The sequence below is a fragment of the Gossypium arboreum genome, chromosome 11 (genome assembly GCF_025698485.1).
Source record: "Gossypium arboreum isolate Shixiya-1 chromosome 11, ASM2569848v2, whole genome shotgun sequence".
NCBI classification, from domain to species: Eukaryota; Viridiplantae; Streptophyta; class Magnoliopsida; order Malvales; family Malvaceae; genus Gossypium; species Gossypium arboreum.
In genome coordinates, this window is record NC_069080.1 from 66,595,629 (window position 1) to 66,607,672 (window position 12,044).

The 12,044-nt window shown below is 37.1% G+C and overlaps 1 long non-coding RNA gene across 1 annotated transcript; it reads right to left on the minus strand.

The window, feature by feature from the left end:
• Positions 1-9,139: 9,139 nt before the first annotated feature.
• LOC128283805 (uncharacterized) lies at positions 9,140-11,617 on the minus strand. Its single transcript, XR_008274215.1, has 2 exons — positions 11,517-11,617; positions 9,140-9,324 (listed from the first exon to the last, which is right to left on the minus strand). It is a non-coding gene; the product is annotated as an uncharacterized LOC128283805 (long non-coding RNA).
• Positions 11,618-12,044: the final 427 nt, after the last annotated feature.

A 12,044-nucleotide genomic window follows, 5' to 3' on the forward strand; every position in this document is an offset into this window, starting at 1 on the left:
TGAGGCGTTACCGGGACATTACATTTGTATCACACTATTTGGGATCGCAAATTTTTGCTCAAATTTAAAACCTTTTAAACATGAATATTTTGTCCCTTACATAGGCCTTCGAGGCTTATAACATAATTAGAGGCAGTGCGGGACTAATTCGTGCACATTAAAAAAAACTTGGGCTACTTAGAAAATTTGCCTTATCTTAAAGTGTCACACGCCCGTGTTGATGAGCCGTGTAGTCACACACGTCCGTGTGACTTGGGACACGCCCATGCCCTTTGGCCGTGGGAAACACTGACTTATCAACACGGTCATAGCACACGCCCGTGCTGCCTGCCTGTGGACAACACTGCCTTTCAGACATGGCAAGTACACACACCCGTGCGGCCTACCCGTGTGCGCTATTGATTTAGAATTTTAAGTGCAGGGGACACACGGCCATAGCCCATACCCACAGGAAGGAACCGTGTGTCACACGCGGCCTAGACACACGCCCGTGTGTCTAACCATGTGCACCCTAATAGACTATTTTCCAAGCCTTTAGTCACCCTTTCTACCTTCTATACTTAATGGTTATCAATTTTTGAAACCAAACATGACTACGCATTTGTAAATCTTTGATAAATCTTATTGTATGGGAACCTCATATCATTGGTTTCATACATGAAAGGTTATTTCCCATTTAGCGTTTATGGATTTCCTTGTCACGTTAATTCGTCTGAAATTGGCTCGTTCATGTGACTTATTACTAATTGGTAACAACCCATCACACGTAAATAAAATCATGCATAGATTCGTAGGTTATAGCCTACTTCAATTAAGCCAATTTCCATGTCCATATACAAAGAAATAAACATATTTTTTTTACATGCCTTCATTTAGCAAAGCAAATAACACATATAACAAAATACTCAAAACCCTATACATGCCATTGAACAAAATAGAAATGTCTATATACCAAAGCTGTGCTTGTTGATAGTGTGCTGACTCTCCTATCGTCTTCCAATCTTTACGAGTCCTTGAGCTCTGAAAAATAGGGAAAAGTAAGAGGGTAAACATTTACATGCTTAGTAAACTCGAATTACAGGAAAGTAGACTTACCAAACATTTAACATGCATCCATGATAGATAAGGAAACCAACAATTATGAAATGGTTCCCTATTACAAGTACTCAATCAATAAGTTAGTAACATAATCAAGCATCATATAATTTAACTAGATGAGCTCATCATTCAACATCTCATTTTAATATCGTTGACTTTCTAGGAAATCTCGATGGAATACCCATTAACCGTCAATTCATTCGAATGATCATTTCACATAGATACACTCCCGCGAACTTCACATCCTATGGCGGGATTACCAGTCCAGGCTAAATCCCCCATTTTATCGGGATTACCAGACTAGGCTAAATCCCTTATTACGACAAACACTCTTAATGAGCTCGGATCTAAATTACCAGTCCAGGCTAAATTCAGACCCCAATCGAATTACCCGTCCGTGCTAAATCCATAATGCACACTTATTCTTCGGGAGGCTCAATCATTCAAGGAACACCCATCTAGGCTAGATCCTTTTCATACTTGAGATCACGGATTACCTGTCTAGGCTAAATCCTTACTGCAACACATGCAGGATCTCAATTCACATGCCAATCGGGGTTATCCATCAAATTCTCCTTTTTAACCTCAACCGAGATATTTTTCACATGTTACCATCAAATATGCATTTCTATAATATCTCATGCCAATAATAAATGCAATCATCATGCATTCATAAATCATACAATTGTGCATGTTAGGAGTTTACTTTAAGTTACCCGAACTTACTTGGTATTTGCTTCGGAGTTGTGTTTAGGTTATTCCGAAACCTTGCATTTACCTCGATCGACCTCCGGAATTTGTTCCTTGGGGTCTATAACAACAAAATTATATCATTAATGCCCTACATTATACATTACAAATCTAATTCTCACCCCTGGTCCAAATGACCGTTTTGCGCCTAACCTTTGACATTTTTATGATTTAGTCCCTAGGCTCGTATAATGAAACACATGCACTTTCTATCTTACCCAAGCCTAGACGAACACTTTTCTCTCTTATGGGAGCCCACATTTCCCATTATTTTCTCATTTCTACCACACATTTTACAACTTTTGTAAAATGGTCCCTACAAGGGTTTTTCATGAAAATCACCTAGGAAAAGATGTTTAACACACATTCAACTTTCATATTCCTCCATAATCCATCAAAATACAAGCAATTCATGCATGGGTAAATTTTTAAACATGAACCCTAGCATGAAATATGGGTAGAAATGAAGAGAACAAGCTACCGGGATTACAAAAATACAAAGAACATTAAAAACGGGGCTTGGAAGCACTTACTATTGAGCTTGAAATGTTTGAAAACTCTAGCTATGGTGTCAGGAGAATTTCGGCAGCTATGGGAAGAAGATGGCTAATTTTGGCTTGATTTTTTCCCATTTTATTCCATTAAAAAGCCAGATGACCAAAATGCCCTAATGCCTTTTCTTTAAAATTTCATCCATGCAAGCCTATTTTTGTCCAAAAATTTAGAAATTCAGCAAATTACTCTCCCAGACCTTCTAATTCATAACCCAAAGCAATTCCATACAAATTGCTTCTAGAATTCAAGTTTTTCAATTTATTCAATTTAGTCCCTAATTTCTAATTGAACACCTTACTCAAAGAATTTCTTCATGAAACTTTAACACATACATATACTCATATTCTAGGCCCCATAATAACCATAAAATAAATATTTTAATGTCAGATTTGTGGTCCCGAAACCACTATTCTGACTAAGTCCTATTTCAAGATGTGACAGTAACACCCCAAGCTTGGTCCAAGCGCTATAAGGTTATGCAATCAATTACAGAACATTTGATTTCATTTCGTAATCCAAATATCAATTAACTATTAATTTATTCATATATATAATTAATACAACATGAAATTCAACCAATTTCGGGTTTATATCGAGCTTACGAAAGCTTAAAACCAATCCAATATCAATCAGTGATCAAATTGAAACAGAAACAAAAATATAGAAAAATTTTACAAACAAGGGTCGCACGCCCATGTCCTCTAGCTATGTGAAGGGATTGAGGTCGTGTGGGATACGACACATGGTCATGTGGGTAAATCGTATAACAAGCAGATGTCCTTTGGAGCTAGAGTCACATGACTGTATTGCTAGGCCGTGAAACAAATTGTGGTCTTGTGCACCAAAATCATCCTAAACGTATAGATCACAAGGTCGTACCACATGCCCGTATATGGCACACGGTCGTGTGGTCGTCTATCAGGTTGTGCCAACTTGTAGATACCTTCCAAAACAAGATTTTTAACCTTAATCACTTATACCACAAGAAACACTTCATACCAAGTTTCAACCAATTCAAATACATCAATATAGCACCAAAAGCAACACTTGTATCAATCTACTTAAGTGCCTAACCAATATGCCACATGTGACACCTTAATCAAACAATTTAAGTTCAAGCATAATACCATATTCAAATAATCCAATATACTTTTCAAGGCACCTCAAAACAATTAGTATATCATACATCAATTGACCATTTCTAACACCCTTAAATAATTATTCCAAGCAACCATTCAAACATGCAAAACTTACTAAATCCATTCACACCTAGCATACATATATCGTTTATTTGCTAACATGTTTTAAAACATATTACCTTTATCACCACAAAAAGCCTTATAACACCAACCAATTCCACAAGACAACATTGCCATCACTCACATATATATAAGCACATATATAAGCATATATACAAGGTTCTCAAAATGCCAATAAAATCCAAGATAAACATTTATTAACCAAAGACTCCTTATGTAACGCTCTAAATAATTTATTTCTATTTCTGTAAATATCTTACACAAATGTGTATCTACTTCCGAGTTAAGTGTTCTGGGTGTGTGGGAGGTCTTCGGTTCAAGTCTCTCTTTTGCCAAATTTTATTGTTTTAGATCCAAGCCTTACCCTTATTGAGTGTTCTTATATTAAATTGTCTATTAATCCATATCAGAATGAGCCTATTGGTTCGAGTGGTAAGGGGGTTATTGTGATGGAGGTCCTGTGTTTGAATCCCTACATGAGCGAGGGTATTAATTTTTGGTCGGTTGTCTGATAGAGTTTCAGTAGACCTAAAATTCTGAGTTAGTGGTTGGTTAGTGGTGGATTTAGTGGGATCTTGGGGGATTTTAAATCTTTTATTTTTATTTTTTCTTTCAAAAGTTTTTAACGTCAAATTTCTTCTACTTTACCTCTTTCTAACATTTTGCCCTTTCTCAGTAAATTATTGTTTTGTTGTTCTTCTTTGATTCTGTTGGTGGTTCTATCGTTCAATCATGCCATTGGTTTTGTTGGGTTCTCTAATCGGTTGGTAAGTAAAGCTTTGCTTCCCTTTAATTTTTTATTTGGGATTTTAGCGATGTCAATCTGTAGTGATTGATTAGTGGAATTTCATACTTAGGATCAGATTGTGAAGCAGGGAATAGCACTCCAATGGTGTAGTGCGTGTTGAGGTGGTTTGTTGTCAATGGTAAGTCAATTTCGTTTTGTTTATTGTCGTTGAACTCGTTAATAAATCGGCTAAGTTGATATTGGGTACTCTGATTTTAGGTTTCGGAAGGCTTAAGAGTGTTTTCGCATAAAAATCATACCAGGTGTGTATCCAAAACACAGAAAATTAAGTTTCGGCGAAAGTCGAAAAAGCATTCTGTCGACGCCATATGTCGTGTGCCTAAACGTATGATTGGCCTTGTGCGAGACACTACCGTGTGTCTCACAAAGGCATGGCCATGCGTAAGACACGATCATGTAGTGGTGTGGGTGTGACTATGTGAGCCACACGGGCTAGGCCAAGTTGGGCGTGTGGGCCACACGGGCATGTGGGGGCATGTGGGCCCATAATTCTAAAATTTTCCCTAAGATTGCACGGGTCATTCCGATCGATTGTAGGACTACTGTGGGGTCGGTAAGGGCTAACCCAACACTAGATTATGTGATCTGATATTCTGTTAGTTTGCTCTGAGTAAGACGTTGTTATGCATGTCTGATTATTCTGCTATATATATCCGATATCTGTATGTGAGCATGTTAAGCATGATAATCATGTATCTATAATCTGTAGTTATGTTTTGGGTGGGGTTTGTATATGTGGAGGAAGCGTTTTGTATGGTGACCGTCGCCTATATTCTGGCAGCTTTGCTGCATATTATCTTATATGTGTTGTAATGACACAATATGGTGTGTAGGGTTGGGTGGGTGTTTTTAACCCTACATAGTGTGATGGGATGGTCGAAATTGGTGTGTAGAGGATGGGGGTAGGATTCTGTATATCTATTCTGCATATCTGATTTTGTTATCTGTATCTGTATATGTGATTTCTATATGCATGGCACATCTATTTCTTTTAGGTTACGCATTGAGTTTACGTAAACTCACTTCTGTTTGTCTGTTTTGTTCAGGTAATCCACAGATTTAGGCCGATCGGTACAGCGGAGTCTTGCAGTGACCACTAGTCTATGAACTAACTTTAAATAAAGGTTTTATTTATTTAAGGATTATTTCTGGGAGTTTTGTAATAATTGGAATCTCCAGACTGTTTGGTTTAATTTGGAATTTGGATTTTCGTTTAACATTTTATTTGCGACGCTTATCTAAAAACATGGTTTTTACTAAGACAAAGGTTTTCCAAAAATAACGTTTTCTATGCCTTTTGTTGTATATTATGGTTTGCCAAATAAATTAATTAAATAGAATTTTTGATAATAGATATAAATGAATATGAGTTTGATAATTGGAACTATTTATTGTAACGACTCAGTTTCCAAGATCCTTCTTTATGACATCTCCAGATTTGGCCATAACGCCTAGGCTGGGTCTGAGGTATTACACCTTTTGTACATGCCATTACCAAAATAAACTATCATTAACACTTGAGTCCGAGATTGCTACTGGATGCTGAAGTTGACGATAGAATCAAAAAGTACCTAACTTGTGCATAGAAAACAAATTGTTCACTGAGTATACTTAGTGGTGTTTCTATAATCCAAAGATAAGTACAACATAAGTCAATTCAAGTGCATAAGCTGAAATGAATGAAGATATACTATTAATATGTCATCTAAACCATCTCTTACATTCATTAATTTAAACTAACACTATTTACCAATATTAAAGCATGACAAAACAACTTCACATATCATTTGACATTTTAATTCATAAGATGGCACATTCCATTTCAATTTCTAATTTTATATTTTCAATGAAATTATCTATCACTGTTGGCAAATAGATGTGCCCAACACTGGTCAGTATAACCAACAAAAGAGGTGCCCAACACTTCTTGACACATAGTCGTATAACCTTGAACTCTTCCTATCCTATGGCATGCCAATTATACCTCGACCTTACCCAAACAGTTAATAGGGAAAAAAGTTTCTTGATTTCATTAATAACCAATTCTTCAATTCATATCACAAATTCAAACACCAATCAACCATTCATATAATCATAACAACCTGATTCATCTCCATACCAATTCTGTAACACCCCTTACCTGTATTCAACGACAGAATAGGGTACGAGGCATTACTGAATTTAAACACAAACAACCATACATTTCTGAGCCATAAATTTTTGTCAAATTCACATTCAATCACAATGTCCCTATTATGAGCCTACGAGGCCCAAAACATACATTGGAAGCAGATCGGGACTAAACCGGATACTTTAGAAAATTTTAGAACACTTAGGAAATTTTTCCACCAAACAGGGGTCACACGCCCGTGTGGCTTAGGACATGCCCATATGGGAAGGTCGTGTGGTCACACACGCCCGTGTCGCTAACCCGTGTAACTCTCTGTTTGTCACCCAAGAACAAATTGAAGACACACAGCCAAGTCACACGCCTGTATGCTAGGCCGTGTGGTCAATTTAAAAATTATGATTTTTCATAAAATAAGTGCAGACTTCACACGCCTAGGACACACGCCCGTGCCTGAGGCTATGTCATCCACACGGCTGAGACACACGCCCATAGGGCAAGCCGTGTGTCACACATGGCCTAGACACATGCCCGTGTATCTACCCGTGTGGACAAAAATAAAGCTATTTACCAAGCCATTTTGCCACCCTTTGTTGCACACACCTACACCACACAACATAGCACCAATCCAAACATTTACATACAACCAAGTTAGCCATAACCAAGACATTACACCTCATTCACATACTAACATTTATCATACACAAACATTCCATACATATCAATTCAAATCATGCAAATGTCCACATCCATGAAAAAGCATCATCATATGTATATACTTATACTAATATTAGCCAATTTCAAATTGTCATTTACAAGATAAATTACCAACCAATATAGGCCAACACATTCGGCCAATTCAATTATGACACATAACAAAATGACCAAGTCCCTATACATGCCATAACTCAAAATGTTGAATTCATTGGTACCCAAAATAATAAGTTGACAGTGTGAGTGGATCTCCGACAGTCTCCGATCCCTGAGCTAGCTTGGTGACACTATAAGACAAGCGAAAAGAAAGTGGAGTAAGCTATATAGCTTAGTAAGTTCCTATGCAAATAATAAGCATCATATCCAACATTTAACATACAATTAACATGATCACAATTGGCATAAATATTATTAAGATCTTGTAATCATGACTTACTAAATCATAACCTTATCGAGGGTTCATCACATAACGAGCTCATTACGTATGAGTCTTAAGTACATACCTGAGTCGTCTCGAATTGGATTTGCACTCAATTCACTTTTTACATACTCGTTAAATTACCCATTGAACCACTTGGAATATTAAAGGATACTCGGGAATCTCGTACACATAGTACCGTACCAATGTTATATCCCAGATATGGTCTTACATGTGATCTCGTATCGATGCCAATAGCCTAGCTATGGTCTTACACGAAGTCTCATCTTAATGCGAAATCTCAAATATGGTCTTACACATAAATCTCAGTAACCCTAATGTCATGACATTTGTATCCTATTTATTCCTAAGGTTCAACCGGGATTTCACGCTTTTCGAAACTTTATCGAATATGTCCAAGGGCAAATCAAAATTCATACAATAATAAAGCATTTAAAACATAATTAAAACAATGCATTATTTGCATACAAACTTACTTCAGTATAAAAATAGTAGAAATGGGGCCTATTTGTCAAACACTTTATTTTTTCCCCCGATCTAAGTCCGAACCTTGTTTCTCTTGATCTATAATAGCATATTTAACTCATTTAATATTCTCACTATTAAAATCAGCCCAAAATTTTATATTTTGGTAAAATTACATTTTTAGCCCTAAACTTTGAGATTTTTACATTTTGGTCCCTAGGTCGTAAAATAAAATGGAATCAATTTCTTCGATTCCCAAGCCTAGCTGAACCTCTTTCATGCTTATAACAGCCCACATTTTCTATTCTTTCACATTTTTACTACTCATTTTATAACTTTTTACAAATAGGTCCCTTTTAGGTGTTTCATCGAAAAATCACTTAGCAAAACTTGTTTATTTAACATCAAACTTCCATAATCTACCATTTAACATCAAAATAGACAAATGTCTAACATGGGTCAAACCTTAGACCTTAATCATTTGTCAAATTAGTGGTAGAAATTGTAACACCCCAAACCCGGCCCAAACGTTATGGCCAGATCCGACGTGTCACATTGAAGTTTTTAAGAAACCCATGCCTCTTTCAACATCCTTCTTAGTGTTTTAAAAGATAGTCTTTGCTAAGTTAATAAAGTGAATGGAAGCTAGGCACCAGGTAGGTATCCGAAACAGAGGAGGTGAGCCTAGAAGGCTGCTTAAGTACCAAGCTCTTGATTGGATCCAATCCTAGACATGCCCACAACCATTGCCACACTTTAGTGCTAGGTTAGGTTTTGATAAAAACGAGTTGGAATTCATTTAAGTAGATATTATTGATAAACCGATTAATTGTATTGTTGCGTTATTTTGAAAACAATTATCATTTTGGAAACGCACCCTAGGTCTAACTCATATTATTATCACAAAAATATATGGCATAAGATAAAATAATCCCAGAAAAATAATTAAAATGGCCTTATTACAACCCAAAACCAAATAATAATATTAATAAGATAAAACTTATAAAGAAATAAATCGGCTACTTATTGCAATTAAAAGAAACAGAAACAGTAGTGTGGCCATCTCTGAGTCCCTCGCAGCTCCAAACCATCTAAGCTTAGGGATTACCTGCACAGTTAGAAACGGGGTGAGTTTACGAAAACTCAGTGTGTAACCCAATAACAAAAAACAGTAAATAACATGGTATCAGTACAATCTGGGCCAAAGCCTTATTTAGTCTTAACATATACTGGGCGGAAGCCTTTCCATAAATCATATCACTAGGCCGAAGCCTTTTCATAAATCATATCACTGGGCCAAAGCCTTTTCATAAATCATATCACTAGGCCGAAGCCTTTACTCTAAACGGTATGGCCCTTAGGCCCATTTCAATATCACATGTAATGTCAATGGATGTATAAAAGCCCATTTCAATATCACATGTAATGTCAATGAATGTATGCAAGCCCATTTCAGTATCACATGTAATGTCAATGAATGTATGCAAGCCCATTTGGGGAGACTCTCCACCCGTACCAACCAAGCTCTCCATGTGGGGAATAACTCAACCCAACCAACCAAACTCTCCACTGGCAGCATAACTGCTTTATCATATAACTCGAGGCCTAGCCTCTTTTAACAACTAGGGCAAAGCCCTTTCGATAAACTAGGCAAAGCCCTTTTAAACCGGGCAGAGCCTTTTAGCACTTCCTCCATCAATATAACCCATATCTCATGCAATATGTCATGTATGCGTAATGTCATGCCCATATTTGAATCAAACAATCACAGTCAAGTCATTCATATCACCAACATATATTCACAATCAAACCACAACCACACAAATTAAGTCACCACTTGCCCACAAGGGCAAAATAGTCATTTTCATATTATAAGGGTATTTTCGTAATTTTACCAAAATCGGGTTTTCCATGTTCATTACAATTGTCAATATTTCCGAGTGTTTAAACAATGATCTTTAACCCACTTATCAAATTCAGGCTTTTGGGCCCAAAACCCCTAATGGGCCCTACGAATGCTGATTTAGCCCACTAAGCCTGCTTAATCCAAATTTTACAACAATACTAACCGTGTTAACATGCAACTTTTTCAAATTCCATTTTCTATCAATTTTACCCAAATGGGCCCAAAAGCCCATTTGGCCCAATTCCTGCCCATTGAGGCCCAACTTACCATCATGCACAAAATTGAGTTCTTACCTGTTCCATCGATCCAAACACCGATCTTATCGTATTTATCGCATCTATACCCACACGCAACATTACAAGTTCCCAAAATGCCGGTATTTTAGCATTTTGGCTTCTCAGCAGATATTAATCTAAGCTACTACGAGGGTTAGTACACACCTATTATGGGTTGAAATTGAAACGTTTCCATAATCAATCACCTACGATAACCACCACCTATCACTCAAACTTAACTAATCCAATATCAATATATGTAAATCCTAAGCACATCAGTCATACGAAACATAAGGGCATATTCGTCATTTTACCTTACAGGGGTATTACGGTCACTTTACCCTAAAGGGGCTTTACGGTCTTTTTACCTATTAGGGGTATTTTAGTCATTTCATCCTACAAGGGTGTTTTGGTAAATCTAAAAACCAAGGGTATTTCAGTAATTTTGTAAACCAATGGTATTTCTATAATTTTTAGAAAGTCGACGGTATTTCTGTAATTTTGTAAATCAGAGGTATTTCGGTAATTTTACAAATTGAGGGTATTTCGGTAATTTTTCAAACTAGGGGTATTTTGATAATTTTACAAATTAGGGGCATTTTGGTAATTCTATCCTACAAGGATATTTCAATAATTTCATAATCGAGGGTAAAACGGTAATTTTTTAAACTGAGGGTAAAATGGTAATTTTGTAAATCCAGGGTAAAACGGTAATTCTGTAAATCGAGGGTAAAATGGTAATTCTATAAATCGAGGGTAAAACGGTAATTTTTTAAATCGAGGGTGAAACGGTAATTCTATAAATCGAGGGTAAAATGGTAATTCTACAAATCGAGGGCATTTCAATAATTTGGTAAACTAAAGTATTCTAAACATGGATAACAATACAAATGGGCCTAAAGCCTATTCTTGGCCCAAATAGGCCCACACGCTCGTGTGGCCCTTTTAGCCCAAATCTAGCCACAAATATGAGATTCACCTAGCCTAGTCCAATATTTACTACACAATCAAACAACTTATCCAATTGGGCTCGTAGGCCCATTGGGCCCATATGGCCCCTTTCGGCCCATCGTGGCCCAAAGTAGCCATCCTACAACTAGAATAGTGAGAAATACACACCTGATAGGAGACTGGAGTTAATCGACGCTCCGAGCACTCTTAGCCGACGCCCAACCCAAACGAGCATGCCATACAGCAAAAGGGATCAGCCAATAAAAGGTACTTTTACTCTCCTCATGGTTCCCTCTATTTAAAGCCAGCTTCGCAACCACTCTTATGTTAGCTTCCCGATGTGGGATCCCTCCAACATCAGAGTTTAAATTCAACACCAACTCTTGCCGCCCGTTAGCAAAATAAATGTTTTGCTTGCCATGGGATTCAACCCATGCCTCCCTAGATGCTCCACACGCTACTTGCCACTAAGCCACAAGGCTTTTTGTGTCATATTTTATCCCCAATTAATTATAAGGTCTAAAGGCCAAAGTCCAGGTTCCCTTAAAAAAAACCAAAATAAATTGCAAGAGCCAAGGCTTGAACCCAAGCTCCCATACAACCTTAATGACGCCACAACCACTCGACTACAAGCTTCCTTGTGGCATTTATTTAACACAATAATTTAAAAACCCTCATCCTGGCATCTAGGTTTTA